This window comes from Mirounga angustirostris, unplaced genomic scaffold (genome assembly GCF_029215605.1).
Source record: "Mirounga angustirostris isolate CCGP_5_RB_7025 unplaced genomic scaffold, mMirAng1.0.hap1 SCAF_10, whole genome shotgun sequence".
Lineage (NCBI taxonomy): Eukaryota > Metazoa > Chordata > Mammalia > Carnivora > Phocidae > Mirounga > Mirounga angustirostris.
The window spans coordinates 84,661,900-84,680,185 of NW_026991718.1; the positions used below are offsets into that span (position 1 = coordinate 84,661,900).

General features: G+C 41.5%; 1 pseudogene; it reads left to right on the forward strand.

The window, feature by feature from the left end:
* The first annotated feature begins 254 nt into the window (after positions 1 to 254).
* Positions 255 to 377, forward strand: LOC123852245 (U2 spliceosomal RNA; annotated as a pseudogene).
* Positions 378 to 18,286: the final 17,909 nt, after the last annotated feature.

Below are 18,286 nucleotides of genomic sequence, written 5' to 3' on the forward strand. Positions count from 1 at the left end.
CCACCCTTAAGTGTGGGCTGCGACACAGCGACCTCCTTCCAAAGATTTCAGTATGAAAAGGGGAAAACGAGTAACTTTACGGTGGGGAAAGCTGACAAACACTACTTTGGTTAACAGCAAGGTTAACGTGAACAGCGATAAATCATGTTGATGGCATGTGTTCTTGATCTGATGTGCTGAGAATGGCGCCGTTTCTTCCATAGTCTTCCTCCCCAAAGCCCAGAACCCTACTCCAACCATTAAAAAAACAATGAATCACTTCTTGGTCTTTGAATCTTTTATAGTATCTGTTCTTATCAGTTTAGTATCTGATATGTCTTCTATCAGAGGACCAAAAAAAAAAGAAAGAAAAGAAAAAATACTCTAGACAACCCCAACTGACAGTCTACAAATTCCCTGACCAGCTCTCCTCAAAGCTGTCAAGGTCTTCAAAATACAAGACAAGTCTGAGAAACTGTCATAGCCCAAAAGAGCCTAAAAGGACATGGACCAAATGTAACCTGTTCTTCTAGATGGGGTCCTAGAGCAGCAAAACTTAGTAAAAACTAAGGGAAGTTGAATAAAGCATGGTTTTAAGTTAATAATAATGTGTTGACGTTGGATCAGTCATTGTGACAAATGTGCTCTAATAATGTGTGATGTTAACAATAGAAGCCGGGCGGAGGTAAACAGCAAATCTCTGTACCATCTTTGTCATTTTTATGTCAATCTGAAACTATCCAAAAACTTTAAAAATTTCATTAAAAATATTAAAAATATTCCAAGCCCCATATCCCAGCCCAAATTGCTGCCTTCTCTGAAGTGGGTCAGGTGCCATGTAGTCCGGTGATGACTGTCCCTCGGGTGCACATCAATTTGGGCAGACGCTGTGTCTTGTTTCAGTCTCCTGGCCACGTCCTCATTTGGCAGGAACTTCAAAGGCACCAGGATTAGGGGCATTTCTGAACATATATCACTGTTCCTAGATTCTGACTCCCTTCCTGAAGTCCCAGGAGATCTAATTATTTATTCCTAACCCTGCCAGCTCCTTGTAACTATAATCACCACATTCCTGGCCTCTGCTCTGACCTCCTCCACTTGATATATTTCTGAAGAAGAATCAAAGCATTTTAGTTCTGCAAGGAGACTTCAACCACATGGTCAAATGCTTTCACAATGTATCTATCAGGAAACTGAGATCCAGGGAAATGGAGGGCTCAGTGCTAGTCGTGACCATATGGGCAAACTGCCCCCTGGTCTGGTATCAAGGTGGGGCTTGACCCCTTCTGGATCACCTGGCCAATCCTGACAGCAGCTCTGTTATCTGTGTTATGCGCCTTGGGGGTGCATGTGTGCTGGAGTGTGCGCTTGTGTCTCTGTCTCTGAAGTTTGAGTCTGAAGTCCTGGAGATCTTTCTCCTCTTGTACCTTGCAGTGTTTTCTCCACGGCTACCAAATGGGAACACTTGACCAGCAGTAGAGGAACAACAATGGGCTAAAAAGACACACTTCCAGGGTTTTTGAATATTCAAAACGATTTTTCCAAATGTTTTGGAGTGAGGGGGAAGGTAAAATATTTATCTAGTTTCTTTCTCCTTGGCCACTAAAACTCCTACAACTCCTTTCCAAAAGAGAAGATAAGCCTGTGTTTGATTCATTAGTTAATGCAGCAGTGTGAAAAATAGATTAATTTTGATTTTTAAGCCTTAGTCTGTATTTTAGAAACAGGGGTCACATTTTACTTCATCAGAATGAACCTGAGAATATTATACATTTGAATGAATCGACCATGTGAAGTTACCCCCATTTGGATGATACGGTAAAATTTTCAGAAGCAATCTCCAAGAAAACAATCTAAATTTAGAGTTGTGTTTTGGGTAAGATGTTGCAGGCTCTCAAAATAATATATTTACTCCAGAACTTTTGCAAATTGTTCCTTGGCAGTCTCAACAACAATAATATAAATGGGGACTTCTCTAAAAGTCTACTACTGGTGCAGAGGTGTGGAATTCTTGACTCTTCTGTGTGGTCATATATTTGCAAGTACCCATGCTGGCAATGTGTTATTTTTTCCTTTCGAAAAATCATTTTAGACAGGAAAAAAAAAAGAGGATGAAATCAATTAGCACCTCCCTGAAACAATCCCACCAAATCTCACAATATGTTTTAGAAGTGGAAAAAAAAAAAAAGATATTTGGGATTAGGACGTGGCTATACACAAAAGCTTAGGATGACTTTTAAAAGTACTAATATTTCTCCAGTGCTCTGCAGTCCTCAAAGGTAATCAAGTCTGATATTTACACTACCTCTCATTAATGAAGGGTAGTTGGAAGAAAGGCAGGGAGGGACAAGGAGTCCCCCCACCCATAGAGGAAACCATCCTTAAAAGGATTTTACACCACCCTGGAAGGAGCCCTCCACCCTTTCCCACGTGATAGGTAGATGACAAAAACCTGATGGGGTGACAGGCACGTGGAGGGTTAATCAGATTTAAAAAGCCAGCCAACAAGCCCATAAAAACCCCTAGACTTAGAAACTCCCGGTGGCAACCCTCTCGGGTCCCCTTCCTCTTCGAGAGCTTTGTACTATCGCTCAGTAAACTTGCTGCCCACCGCTCTTCGTCTGGTCCGCCTCTTCATGCTTCGAAGCGGCGTGACGGAGAACCTCAGGCACTGAAGGAAAAGAAATCCTGTAGCACCATCAAAGCAATAAAACGAGAGTGTGATCACTCAGATTTCAAGGAAAAACACATTTGTGCCTGCCAACTCTCTGTGATCCCTTTTGATGTTAGCACTGAGAAAAAGGTTACTTGAAAATTGTAGCTATTTCCTAGAATTGACCATGTTAAAGTAGATCCAGATCATCTTTTTTAATGAAAATGACAGCTAAAATACTCTACAAGGATGAGAAGGAACAAACTGTCATTGCAAGCAGCAGCATGAATGAATCTCACAGACACAACGTTGAGCTAAATGAGCCAGACACAGAACATGCTGTGTGAGACCATTTGTATAAAGCCCAGAAATGGGCAGAACTGATCTACGGAATCAGGGTGTGGTCACGCTTTGGGGATAGTGTTTGGAGGGCATGGAGAGCCTTCCGTGGTTCTCATAGTATTCTCTGTCTTGATCTGGGTGCTGGTTACACAGGTGTGTTATTTAAATTAACTGAGCTGATTGCACTTAACGATATGGGCACTTCTCTCTATCTGAGTATAACTTGCTTCAACAAAAAATTTAAGACACTCTGTCAGTCTTTGCCTCAAGGGAGATGACTTTTTGCCTAAGGTTCTTGGTAAAGTCAATCCACATTCTATCAATTATAAACACACTAAAAGGCTCGCCTGGGTTTTAAGATTGTTCCTTTAGACATCAGCTATGGTTTAAATGATTACGAGGGTCTTTGCTAGGCAGCGATCAGAGAAAGCCACTCGCTCCAAATTCCAGCAGTTCTGGGCATCTCATTGCATTTTTTCTAATATTGGCTGTCAAAAGCATTTTGGATGTATGGAAGTCAAGGGGATTTTGCATAAAACCAGGTAGAGATTGAACTTGATTGCCTGGAAATGCTATTGTCGTATGGGCATTATTCAGTCCCACTTCCACCAAAATGAAATTGCTCTGTAGTATAGTATTTTCTTAGGGGAATGAGTCAAATATATACAGCAAGTGAAGGCCAAAAGCATCTTACTGTGTTTTTACTGTGTTGATTTCTTAGAACCCATCCAACTCCTGGCATTAAATTCACCTCAGTAAGAGCTTTACTGTTATCTGGGGGACACTATACTTTTTCATTAATTCCATCCCACTTTCCTTAAAGCAAATAAGCAGGGCTGAACAAAGAATGCAAGTTTCGACTTGGCTTGCTAGTGAATAAAACTGGTATTAGCACAAATGGTTATTTAGCACTAAAAATAGTTCAGATTGTCTATCATTTCAATTTTTAAAAGAAAGCCATTTAAAATTGATCTTGAAACATGGTATTTAGTATCATTACACAGTATGTGCGACGTAGCAGGTTTGAAAATACTTGGTGGATATCCTGGAAGTTCTTATCACAGTAGACCACTGCACATTCAAAAATCTGTCCATCATTTGGTGGTTGCTATAGCAACAGCCTAATTCCAGAGAACAGGATCACTCTGCTGGCTCACGGAACTCTAGGCTTGCTTTCCTCCACTGTCAAGGCAGAAACCGCCATTTCAAGTTGGTGGGGCATAACATCTACCAGGAAATACGGTCCGGTGGCCATGAACAGAGGACCTTTCTGCAGCCTTGTGTTTATTTGCTTACAAGTTACATAACGATGCCTCACCAGGTAGATGCCTTGTAATGACTTCTTGATGCCTTGGTTTTTGATCAAGAATCTATATTAAGAAAAGCAATTTTACATCATTTAAACATCAGTTTTGCTCTTTTTCTGCTGCTGGAAATCTTGTTACCATTTCCTGGCTGTCATCGGGCCTCGTTATGCCTGGAGGGAAGTTCTGATGATACCCATGGAAATTCCTGCTAATGTTCTCCAGATGGGATGGGCCGACAGTGGTTTCCAGGCCGGAAGCTTGCCAGGCCAGAAGCTTGCTCTGACTGACGAGGAAGAGGCTCTCTTTCGCATGTCTGATACTGGCCCACTGTCCTCCCGTGTTTCAACATGTGGATTTAATTCTGAGTCAGCACACTAGAAGTATGGCTGTCCAGTGTTCATTATAAAAGCTCAAGGGCACGTAGGAATAAATCCAGGAGGCACAACAAGTGTCTCTTTAGAACTGTATAGTTTTTTGCCCTTAGATACCTTTAAAAATATCCATTAAAAGGCAAAGACAGTAAAAATGTCTCTTTGTGTGATGGATTTATGGGTTGTGATATTTTTCTTTTCTTTTATTCAGTTTTCTACAACCATGACATATTAATAAAAAAATGTATACCTTAATATTTAAATTATTGCAATTTTAACTCTTCATCTTGCAATAGTTTTTTTTTTTTTTTTAAGATTTATTAATTTATTTTAAAGAGAGAAAGAGAGAGAAGAGCACTGCCAGGCTCGATCTCACCACCTATGAGATCACCTGAGCCAAAACCAAGAGTCGAATGCTTAACCAACTGAGCCATCCAGGTGCCCCCATCTTGCAATAGTTTTAAATCTATAAAAAAGTTGCCAAAGTAGAACAAAGAATTCCTGAATTCCTTCATCAAACCACATCAGGTGTTAACATTTTCTAAAACCACAGTACAATTATTAAAAGCTTATTTATTCATTGAAATTCTACAGTATGGAGGTGGTTTCCCTCTATCTATCATCTATCTATCTATCTATATCTATCTATTTATCTATCTATCATCATCTATCTATCTATATCTATCTATCTATCATCTATCTATCTATCTATCTATCTATCTATCTATCTATCTATCCATCTATCCCTCTCATCTATCTTTATGTCAATATGGATATTTTCATTCTATGGATTAGAATCCCTTTCTATAATTGTTTTATTTCTCAAATTATCCCAAATTTGGCCATTGGGAGCCTTTTCAAGTTGTCTCACATGTCCTTTTGCCATCAATGACAGTGTCGTTCTTTGAGCACTGCCTTATTCTTTGGTGCTTTAGGATACTTGTAGCTTGTCAATGAAAGTGATGTGGAAAAGGGAGCTTTCTACCTGCACCTGGGAAAACGCAAGGATTAGGACCAGCAAAAATAGGGAACGGTCATGGGAGAGGCACTACTTCTGTGTGTAATGCTTAGGGATTAAGAACAACAAAAACCTGTGCCAAAGTAAAAAGAAAAGATGTTCAAAATTCATCTTGAACTTTCTTTGCCTCAGGCCTGGAATTCAGTCATTAGCTCTGAAAATCTCTGTTTTTCATTTATGTATGGATATGTGTATGTACATATGTATGTATTTATTTATTGAAGAATAGTATTTGGAAAACAAAATCAGAGTGCTAGATGAATTATAGTTTATTTAAAACAGAATCTCAGAGATAATTTTATTGGTTCATCTTTTTTTTGCTGTTATTAAAAATTATGCTTCAGAACAAGATGTTATTTAAAAATGGTACTGCTGGTACAGAGTATCATTTTTTTTTTTAAATGCTATTTCCTTTCTGATTACAAAAGGGATACATGTGCACTGTGGAAAAATTTTTAAATAGAGCAAAGTACCAATAAAGAAGTAAAACAATTTAGTTCTCATTCCCAAGTGCTAATCACAGTTAATGTTTTAAAAATTTATCCTTTTTTTCTTTTAATTTTTATACACTAAATAAGAAAATGTATTGTGCATAACGCTATAATTTGCTTTTTAAAATTCAACAATATGTTTTTGAACATTTCTAGGCTATTAAAAATTCTCCTAAAACATTCTTTTCATGAGTGTATAATATTAAATTTTATTGACTCTATTTCTTGGAAATTTATGATATTTTTTGGTTCTTAATTTTATATGTAATCTGACAACAAATATTCTTATACATAAATCTTTGAGCTCATCTCTGTATATTGCAGGTCACATTTAAAATTAAAAAAATATTTTCTTAATTTTTCTATAAACTGGTTTATAAATAACGTGCCCTAATAATTTTTAAATTAGGGATGGGAGTTTTCCAGAATGCTATATAAATAGGTTACTACTTTTTAGTAGGTTGCCAAATTCAGAACCTAATTAGTTTTCTATCTCTAGCCTGTGCTTACCAGGAGATATACATATACATATACATATATATATATTCTTACATAAATATATTCCTACATAATATATTCTTACATAAATACATATTTACATAAATACATTCTATACATACACATATATATATTCTTATAATGGATATGAATCCTTATATACAGTACTGACTGTCATTGAATTGCCATTTTGTCTATCATGTATCTATCATCTATCTATCTATCATCATCATCTATCATCTATTTATCATCTATCTATGATCTATCTATCTATCTGTCTATCATCTATTGTTTTACTACACTGTACTAAAACAATGGTTTTAGAAGTCAATTCAACTTTGGTCAGTATGTATGTAAGTGTTCATACCTGTTATAAGAATTTCACACACACAGAAATGAATTTCACAATTATTGTTCATAACATAAATTGATAGCATTGTGGATCTTAATTCTCCATTCGTGATACATTTTGGGATGGTCAGAAATTTATTTGCTATCATTTAAACATCCCTGAAATGGAAATCCCATAGCAAGGAGCTCAGTCTTCAGAAGATATACAAGTGAGTTGGGTTGATGGTAGCTGATGGTAGCTGTATAAAACCAAGTTTTATACAATTGAATACTTACAAGAGTGTTATGAACTCTGGGTGCTGTAGGGATTTTAAAGAAAAGGGGCAGTGTATGGATTGCATATTCCTGCCTGGCTTCTGGGAGGCAGTTGAATTTGTACCATTCTGAAATATAGCTCAACTTCACTAGGGCGAAGCTTGTATCTTCACAGTAAGAATGAACAGGTGAAAAGAGTCAGGGAGGACATTTCATGAGTGGGGAATGACAGGAGTTTCTTGAGCGACGAGCCTGGTAAAATCGTCTCCTGTGCTTTACTCTCTAAACAGCCTTCCTTACAACTGAAGAGCTTTCTTCAAAGATGGGTAAGCCAAAACCAAATGTCAAATCCTGAGCCTAAAGCAAAGTTTTTTCATTTTCCCAAACAATGAAAAATCAGTAAGACTTGGATTATGAAAAGACTGAACATCACATACTGTCATGAATTTTTGCAATGTGCTCGATGTCAATAGTGTATCACAGTCCATTGTGTGGCGAGTTAGTACTTATTTTGTCCAATTTTTATTTCTTAGCATCTATGTTAAAGGGAGGAAAATGCCTCGGAAGTTTTTTGTGATGACACATTCAATGTTCTCTGGAAATTGACATGTGAAATTGACAGTAGCTTGTGAAACGCAATGATCACGCACCTAAATATATTTACAGGCCATTGAGCTTCCAGATACTGCTGCGGTGTGAATAGATGCAGGCTGAATGATGGAAGTCAAATGTCACACTGTCACACGGGAGTGCTTTCCTTCTCCCCCACCTCCACAGAATGTGTCTCGGTGTTATCTTGATGCAGCCATCTGGCAAAGCGGATGAAGATACTATCTTCTTGCATACTTCTGAGAAATTTAGGTAGCTCACTTGGCAGGGAGAGGCAAGAAGAGCTAAAAATGCGACTTCTCTCTGGGAGCTTGGGATTCTTTTTCTGGGCTCCAAGTGGGGGCTGGGAAGGACTTCTGGAGTTGATGAAGCCCTTGAAATGGTCTGGTTGTGGGGAGGGGAATGAGTCAGACTCACAGCACTGTGTGTGATCCAAATAGGTGAACAACCACAGTTTCTACAAATATGATCACAAGGAGAAGATTTTAAGGACAGGGTTGTCACTACATTTTTTACCTCCAGTGGAAATATTTTCCTATTTCTGAACCATAAATAGGAGTATTGGCAGACATATGGTCTAACAAAAGTACAGAGTGTTTGCTTTTTTTGTTGTAGTTGAGGCTCTCTGACAAAATCTTAGACAAATGTTGGCGTGAGTTTTCTAATAGTCCCTCTTTTCTTCTCCCGTCTCAGTCTGGGTTCCCCTCACACCGCAGCCCCCAGATCCTGATTTTCCACAGTCAGAACAGAGACAAGATCCCGACTTCTGTAGTTCAGGCGCTTACAAGTCTAGGGTAGAAACAGTCACATGAGCTCATCATCTCAATAAAAGATTTGTGTGGGGGGCAAATTCCTGAAAGGAAAAAGACTCATTCAAAGGCATTTCCTCCTTTGCATGTTATGTCAACTTTAATTTATATTTTTTAACTTAGATGATTACTGAGAGTCTATTTTCACATTTGAAGGCATTAAAATTTTTTCTTTCTAGTATTTCTACTGATGATGCCCTTCTTGGGATTATAAGTCTTGGAAATAAGTGGCTTTAAAAGAATCAAAGTTTTCACAAGGACATTTGGCCCACACTAGGATCACCAGAGTTGTAGACAAGTCTGCTTAGTGATAGGCTGGGCCCACATTACTTGGCAGGGCACGGGGTCAGAGGAGAATGCTGAACAGCCTTTTAGATGAGGCCTCGCAGAAACTCAGTGAAGGTTGAACACATGAGAGGTGACAGCTTGATGGATAGGCACAGCAGACGGATGTCAGGGGGTCCTCCAGAAGAGGATGGGATGTCTAGAACACTGAGGGTTCTGTTCTGATTGGCCCAGAGACAGGCAGCACTGACGTTGCAGGCTGAGGTCTTCTGTCCCCAGGGCCAGGACAGCAGAGCTGGCCAGAGACGACGACAAGTACGAATGACGGCTCTGTGTTTTGTCATTCAGAACAGAAATCAAAGAGAAGGCAAGACTGCACACCCTGAAAACTCCTCATCATCTGTAATTAGCTCCTCACGAGGAGAGTCATATCGGAGCCAGGAAATCAATCGCTGAGCCGGATTCACGCTGGCCGCAGTATGGAGATCCAGGGAGGGCATCTTCACAGATGATGTATTTATGAGAACAAATAACGCTCCGGTGGAAGAGAGAATGGTACAGCAGGGAGCACTGGGTCTGTGCACAATAGGTTTTAGAAAGAATAACATGTATTTTGACTCAGTAAATATTCCTCGTTCAGGTGTTTAGATAACTACCATTTGGATTTAAGCCTCTGTCATGGTACTTAGTAGCATGGACAGGGATCACAGATGTTCTGTTGACATGGAGGTCCCAGTCCTGTGACAATCAGATGCTGTCGTGGGAGCTGTGGTTCCCCACCCAGGACCTGTGCTCGTCCCGGCTGCCTGGAGTGCTGGCTGCTGGCGGCTCATGACTCAGTCCTCTGGGGATTGCCTTTGTGCAGGAAGCTGCCTCATCTCCACTTATGCCCCGGGGGTAGCCCGCAGTAGCCCTTCAATGGGAGAGGCTTGTTCCTGGGCCACAATTGGGACAACTCAGCAGGGCCGTGGGACTCCATAGCTTCCGGTGGGGCCTCTGTTTCAAGTGCCTCACAGCTCAGCTTCTCCATCTGCCCTTCCTGCTCCCCTCGTCCCTCACCGTAGTGGTCCTTGGGCATACTCCCCGTAAACCTCCTGCATGCCAGCCAACCTGAAACTCAATTCCTAGGAACCCCAAATGCAGCAGATACTCTAGGATCAAGCTGTTGAAAATGGGAGACTGCCATCTATTTTTGGTGTTGACAGGCTCAGCTTTAATCACATTATAAGGCCGTCTTGTCTTCCATGTTGCCTAAGGGAGTGATTTTCAACCAGGGGCAATTTTGGCCAAGTCTGGAGATATTCTTGCTGGTCACAACCGGTGGAGGGAGTGGTTAGGGTAGGGATACTACTGGCATCTAGCAGATGCAGGTTGGGGATGCTGCTAAACATGCCACAATGCACAGGACAGCACACACAACCAATCGTCTAGCCCCAAATGTAACAGTGCCAAGGCTGAGAAACCCTGGTCTAACAGCTTCCAATGGAACAATTTATAGCAGGCGTTTTCTAGGGAAAGATTCCCCAGTAAAGTCTATCTACTAGGCCAGTGGTTCTCAATGTCAAGTGTGCATCAATATCCCTGGAAAGGTTTGTCAAGGTACACATGGGTGAGCCCGCCACCAGTCTCTGATTCAGTAGATCTGGAAGCTTTGGAGGGACTTGATAATTTGCATTTCCAGCAAGTTCCTGGGTGGCAATGACACTGTTGATCTGGGGGCCTCACTCTGAAAATCACTGTGCTAGGTTCAGCTGGCTTGTACCTGAAGTTATGCTTTCAAAGACACATGCCTTTGGGATGGTAAGAGCAATGTTTTACTCAGATGCTCACATCCCACATTGAGCTCTATTTTTATCTTTCAGATATTCTGATTTGTTTTTGGGTTTCATTGTCCAACTACAGTTCCTGAGGCAATGGGCATCACCTTTTTATCATCTTTGATAAGGGGGAAGTGTCTAGAGGGAAGTTGGCATCTGGGAGGAAAACAACAGACACAATCACAAGACAGCACTTCATAGTTTATACAATCCCAAAAAAGAGTGGGATTTCCACCTGGGTTCTGGCCAGAGCACTTAGGGTCTAAGAGTTCAGGTGCTACACAGGTCATTGACTGGTCACTGGCCATGAACAAAGTGGAACTCGAGCTTAGCTCCCCACAAGTCCAGGTCTCCCAAGGCTGCAGCAGACTTGGGGATACAACAAGGACAATCATCAAATAACGACTGAGCATCTACCGTGAGTGTCTGGGGCTGGGCGTACATGCAGGGGGGCAGAATAGACTAAGACTGCCTGTGGGAGTTTGCACATGAGGGAGAAGACAGGAAAGAAAGAAGACAAAAAGTCCATACTAAAGAGAAGAATGAGAGCAGGAGAGGAATATGGCACGTCAGTGGTGGGGGTTTCTATTTCAGATGAGGGACCGGAGGAGAGCTCACTGAGGTGGCCAATTTGAGTCAAGACCTGCCTGAAGGAAGTGAATCACCTTCTAGACTGAAGTGAGAGCCAGCTCAGAGGCCTTAAGGTGGGGTGGGTAGGCATAACTGATAAAGAATGAGGAAGCCAGGGTGGCCACTGGGGCACCAAAAGGGGAGAGTGACAGGAGAACCGACTGTTGTAGAGCCTTTGGGTCAAAGGGACGACTTTAGCTTTGGCTCTGAGTGAGCGGGGCAGTCACTGGGGCTTTGTGTGAAGCGGTACCATGGTCTGACTTATATTTAACTAAATTAGTCTACAATAAACTACAGGGTGCAAGGGGAGAATATAGGAGATGTGTGGTGTGAGGAGGCCGCTAAAGATCCCAGTGAGAGATGGTGACAAGGTTTTGGTGCTGGGCAGTGGCAGTAAAGGTGGTGGAGAACGGGTCTGCCCACTTCCTCATATTTCTTCATCTCCTTGAAAGACCTATCTCACCTCCTTGAAAGTGTGCTGTGGGCTGGCTCTGGTTATTGGAATGCCCTGTTGTTGCACTGTGGGCAAGCTGAAGCTTAAAGAGATTTCCTCATTATGAAGCCAATGTTTCTGCAAAGTGACTATTGTCACGGGTTGGAAGTCCTGGAGGCAGATCATGAGATGAGGGTTCATGTGAAAGTGATTTATTGGGAAGTATTCCTGGAAAATCCCCTTGGGAGAGGCATGGGGAATTGAAAGGTGACCAGCTGGCTCAGTTTGCCTTGACCAAAAAGTTTCCAAAATGCAGAACTTCAGTGCTGAAACCAGTACAGTCTCAGGCAAACCAGTGTGGGTGGTCACCGCCATTGAGAGGGGAAGGGAAGGAGACCAGTCAAAATGTGCTGCCAACAAGACCCCACAGAAGGTAACTTTGGCTCAAGTCCTGGGGGCAGAGGAGCTGGGAATTTGTACCACTGCACCACGCAGCTGTTGATAAGGGCTATGCCCCCCATTTCGAGGCACTTCTGGCTTCTGACCCAGGCAAAGTGGGCCTGGTAGACTAAGAACAGCCTCTGTCAGCAAGGGGCAGGAGGGAGTTTGGAGGGACAGAAGCCAAAGACTGCGGGCATAATTGCCGCAGGGATGGAGGGGACAGGGCAAAGCCCTGGTTGCCTTGGCTACAACTCTTCACTAAATCTTCACCCTGGTAACCGGAGGATGAAAACCCATATTGCCTCTGAGGATTTTTGTTGAATTCTAAAAGTTCTCTGAATGCTGAGAAACTGAAGAATTCTTTGTTTTGGTTTGGTTTTGTTCCCTGTACTAATGGTTCGATGTAGCTGAACCTGGAACTGTCTGATAAACAAAGAGGTACAGGTTCCCGGTCAAGACCTTGCCAGGAACCTCCTGCAGTGCAATCTCTCCTGGATGGAGACTGTGCTAGTGGAGGGGAAAATGGGATCCTACAGGATTCTGTCATCTGTAAACACTGAGTCACAAATGGTAGAAGCTTCTTGTTAGCTTCCAGCTGAAACACGATTAGCACAGTGTCATCATTATGACTGTCTTTGCAACATTGTCAAGAATACTAATGATATTGTCAGCTATTACAGTCATTTATCATCAGGTAACCAGTTTCATACAAAATGTGCCAAAGGTTGTTTGGTGCTTCTAGGGACAGTGAATGGTATATGTGGAAGGTAGATTAATTAATAAAATTTGCTACTAGAGTCACAGTAATTTACAAATAAATTTCTAAAGGCAATGATCAGCTATCTCCTTGAAGAAGTGTCATTTTCTTCCTTAATCAATAAAGAGCCATTATGTTAATTAGATTATGTGGAAATGGAATATGAGGATTATTATAGCCATTGTATATCTTTCCAAGTCAAGACATTTGCAGGAAAAAAAAATTTTTAAAAAGAAAAAAATTCAGTAGTTGTGTGCATTTAAGTGGAGGGTAATACGAGCTTTATTTCCAAAAAAAGGAAGGTTGGAAAAATCGCCATATGCCTATATTTTTTTTCCCTCAGCTAGTACGACCCACAAATATATATATATTTCTCTAAGGACAGATTTCATTGAGGTAAGTTCCAGTTCCTTTTCATTGACTTAAAAATGCTATAAGGATGTCATTATAAGCCTTGTGTTAACCACATTTTTGGACTACAGCTTGGAAAATGTTTAGGAATTTGAGTTTTCTGGTTTGGTATCTTAAGTTTGCAGTTGCCTCTATTCTACATCATGCTATCAGAACATGTCCCTGACATGGACAAGCCCGTTTCCTATGTGAGGATCAGGGAGGGCAGCAGCCAGGAAAAGAGGATAAGGGTATCTGAAAGAAAATTTGTCATGGAAAGAAAATGTACCATTGGTGAATTATTCATAAATTCATTAATTCATTAATCCATATTTATTGAATTCCTCCCAAGTGCCAGACTGTGCTGAGCACAGGGTTGGCAAGAATAAATGAGTCAGGCACTGCTTACAGTTTCAGGGAGAAGATAAATACATGGGCAATTACAATACTCTGTGTACTTAGGAGTTTTGCCTCTCTCCAGAGGGCAATGAGGAGCCTGTGAAATATTAGGAGTTTGGGAATGTTTCCTGGAGGAAGTGCTTCCTGAGCTGAGTTTTGAAAGAGGAGGAGGGAAAGATTTCAGGACTGCCAGGTGAAGGAAGCAGCATGTGGAAAAGGGCCTTGGTAGACTCAGAACACTAGTCCAGTGAAGATTCTCATGTGATGTGATTAGGGTTGCTGCTTGTCAGGCTCAGACTACTGGTTAATTCAAGTTATAAAAATGGACACAAGTACTTTAAACATTTTAGTTTATGTTAAAACCATAGTGTACTTACGTTTGGCCTATTTTTTTTTTTTTTAAGATTTTATTTATTTGACAGAGAAAGGTATAGCGAGAGAGGGAACACAAGCAGCGGGAGTGGGAGAGGGAGAAGCAGGCTTCCCGCTGAGCAGGGAGCCCGATGCGGGGCTTGATCCCACGACCCTGGAATCATGACCTGAGCCCAAGGCAGATGCTTAGCGACTGAGCCACCCAGGCACCGCTGGCCAATTTTTTAATAAAAGACCAATGTCTTTTTTTGATTATATACTGTTTCATATTTTCTTCCTTCCATGAGCTATGCCCTTAATGCATCCCCTGGATTCCTATTTCAAGTGAAATGAAAAACTGAAGTCACTTGGAAACAACTTTCTTGAGAAAATTTCTAGGGATTTATCCTCTTTCTATCTTTTGCTGTGGTTTTATCCAAATTAGAGAGCAATTATTTTTATGAACTCCCCTTTATCAAGTCTTTCCAAAACATTCAACTTAGTTTTCACAGAAACAACTCGTTTTTGTCTTTATAGTTTACTGATTGATATGGTTTTTAATTAAATTATATTGTGACAGTAAGTGCTAGCATAAACAATTCTGGGAAGAGCTGTCTCCAGATGATCACTAACACAGTTGGTGAAGCATGGTTTTGTGGGCCTGCTTGTGAGGACGTAGCCTGTTTGCTGCAAGTCAGTCAGTTTTACAGGGGGATGAGAGTGTCACCAGCTAATCCAGCCCATCAGCTAAATGAAGGAATTTAGGAACTGTAGAATGGAAGTCAAAATGGCAGAAGTAGAAGGTTCAACAATTATGTAAGTTGATATTAAAGAACTTATTAGCAATGACCTTATCTGCATAGATGTTTGAATTTTATCCTGCCAGATATAGAAAAATGTCTTAGATTGCCCATAAAGTGGAGTAAAAAGGGAACAGGCAAGGAAGTTCATTGGAGAGTGCTTCTGTGGATCAACACTTGTAGGGTATTGAAGGCAGAACGTAAACTGTGACAAAAGTTACAGCTGATCCAGAGGAACTCTGGAGCTAGGATGGTCCTTCAGAGTTGTCCTGTCTTGAAGAAAAACAGTCTTGCCTTTATACCAAACTCCCATCTCCTGTACCTACCAATCACTGGATATAGGCTGGGCTGCCCTCAAGTACAGGGAGTCACCTTGTGTGGTATAATAAACATACCTGGTGTTTGTTCCCAGGTCCTGGCACAGAGCTTCAAACCCTTGGAATTTCCTCAGTGGTAGGGCTGTCTTTGTTCTGCTAGTGAGGTAATTCAAGGTGGGCCCCTAGATAGCTTCAGGATGGGGGCTGTCACTGGAATACGAGCCACAGTAATTGGGGGAGGGTGGAAGGATTGAAAATTGAGTCCAGTAATGTGAACAATCATTTAATCAACCTGCCCAATAAAAATCTCTGGACACTGAGACTCAGTGGAGCATCCTGGTTGATGAACACATTAATGTGCTGGGAGGATGAGGCACGCATCACGAGGGCAGGGAACACCTGTGTACCCCACCCCCACCTGACCTTACCCTATATGTCTCTTCATTTGGCTCTTCCTGGTCTGTATCCTTTATAATTTTAATTGTCAGTATAGCACTTTAGGTGAGTTCTGTGAGTTGCTCTAGTGAAATATTGAAATTGAGGGGTTGTAGGAGTCCCTGAATTTATAGCCAGTTGATCAGAAGTGCAGGGGGTCCCCAGTGCTTTGAAGCAGGGGGGGGGTCAGTATTAATTTGCACTTGCAAAGATACCACATGAGGCACATGGTGCAATTAGGATTGCTTCTTGACTGAGATTGTGGTAGACAACTCTCATGCTCCATTAGCTGTCTGGATTTTTAAGGGCTAAGGGTGATTTAATGTGGTGATTTTGAGGACCAGCACTGCTATACCCTATATGGTTTTAGGGTAATACCAATCTCTGAAATTGTACAGGATGCAGAGCTGTTTCTGATTTACTATACTGACAGGGCAGACAGATGGGGTGGGGAGCGGTTCAGGCCTTTCTCCACAATGATAGTCCTTACCTCATATGTCAAGGAGTGAATATGTGGATCCTGCCGAATCTCACATATGTCCTTTCCAATTATGATTTGGGTGGCAGGGGAAATGACCATAGGGTGGGTCAAGGATCGATAGATCTGAGCCAGGACTCCATTTCTTACTTGGGTTTTGTATATTCCTATTCTAACAGGGAGGGCATGATGATACCTTGGGTCTCCTAGTGCATCAACTCAGACATTGTGTACCTCAGTCATTGAAATATTTAGGTGTTTTCCTTTCCCTGAGATATGATTACTCAAGTAATGGGTCATAAGTCTTTTTAGAGAAGGACTGGAGATATTAGTGAACACACTTACATAGTATTGAGGGTTCTTCCTCCTAGGGACCTGGCCTCTTCTTCAGTCTATAGCATCTGGGTCTGAACATTTGGGTTCAGAAACTGGGAAAGTGATTGTGATATTTTATTGGGGCACCAATTCTCTGTTCTAATTGTCTATCTTTGTTTTGTTTTGATTTTGGACTGAACATTACTCTTGTTGTCTATCCATCTATCTTGTTTGAAAGTGTGACATGATATGTTATCTCCAAAGCTTTTTGGCTGTTACAATGACCTTGCACTTATTATAAAAATTGCACCATCTTGCTTCTGATGTTTAAGTGCAGCACTCAACCTCTACTATTTTGGGATTTTATCATTTTTACTGCTACCATAGAACCCAGGGCTATAGCATCATTTCCTACTATCAGCCTTGGTCTGTAGAGCACAGTCATGTCTGGGATTCTTGGTGATGCAACTGCCCTCTAACCAGTGTATTTTTTTTTTTTTTAAGATTTTATTTGCTTATTTGAGAGAGAGAAAGAGTGAGCAAGAAAGAGAGAGAGAGCACACAGGAGCAGAGGCAGAGGGAGAGGGAGAAGCAAACTCCCCTGCTGAGCAGGGAGCTGGACATGAGGTTCAATCCCAGGACCCTGGGATCATAACCTGAGCTGAAAACAAGAGTTGGATGCCCAACTGACTGAGCCACCCAGGCACCCCTAACCAGTGTATTTTTTTTTATTGCTTTGGTGGTATTTCCCATGCCTCTGACAGAACCTTGTCAGCTAGTTGTTCTTCCGGGCATGCATAGGACATTCCTTCTAGCAGGTCTATTTCTCTGAGCCTTTGATCTCCTATTCCTTTGTCTGTCATGGTCCTTCTGGTATGTTGACTTTATATACAAGAGCCATCACTTTCTCCAGTTTTCTAAGAAACATTCAAGCATGGCATTAACACTGTCTTCTGGGGGCTTGGCCAGGATATGAAATCCTGTACCAGGGGACATTATTTCCATATGCATAAACTTTTATATAACTTTTCTGTCTCCCTTGATTCATACCTTCATAATACAGTTCCATACATCAACTCCTGTTAGCTCATGTTTGGTAGGTCCTGTGGCTTCTCTGGGACACAGTACTTTCCTCTCTTAGTAGGCCTAGCCCCTTCCTTGCAAGTTTATGACATGACTTAACCTGAGTTATTGGTTTGTGTCCAGGAGAGGAATTAGGGGTAGGTGTTAAAGGAGGTGTATGTTGTCTTGGAAGCCACAGACCTGCTGCTCATCATCTTCAAGCAAGAGAAGAGAACCTTAGCAATTAACAGGAAAGAGTAGGCTATGCTAGCAGGCCCAGAGATTGCAGAGGGATCTACATTCAAATTTTTCAAGTGCATGAGCCCAGATACTGTGATTTTGTGTCTCAGGGCCCCACTCCTTTCCAAGGGCTCTGACCTTGGCATTGAAGACTTTTTTTTTTTTATTTAATAATTTTTTTTAAAGATTTTATTTATTTATTTGACAGAGACAGAGACAGCGAGAGCAGGAACACAAGCAAGAGGAGTGGGAGAGGGAGAAGCAGGCTTCCCCCCAAGCAGGGAGCCTGATGTGGGACTCGATCCCAGGACTCTGGGATCATGACCTGAGCCGAAGGCAGCCGTGTAACGACTGAGCCACCCAGGCGCCTGGCATCGAAGACTTTTTGGTGTTAAAAATTTAACCTCCTCTGCAGCTCTGCTACTCTTTTGAGTATGTCCTGGATTTGATCCT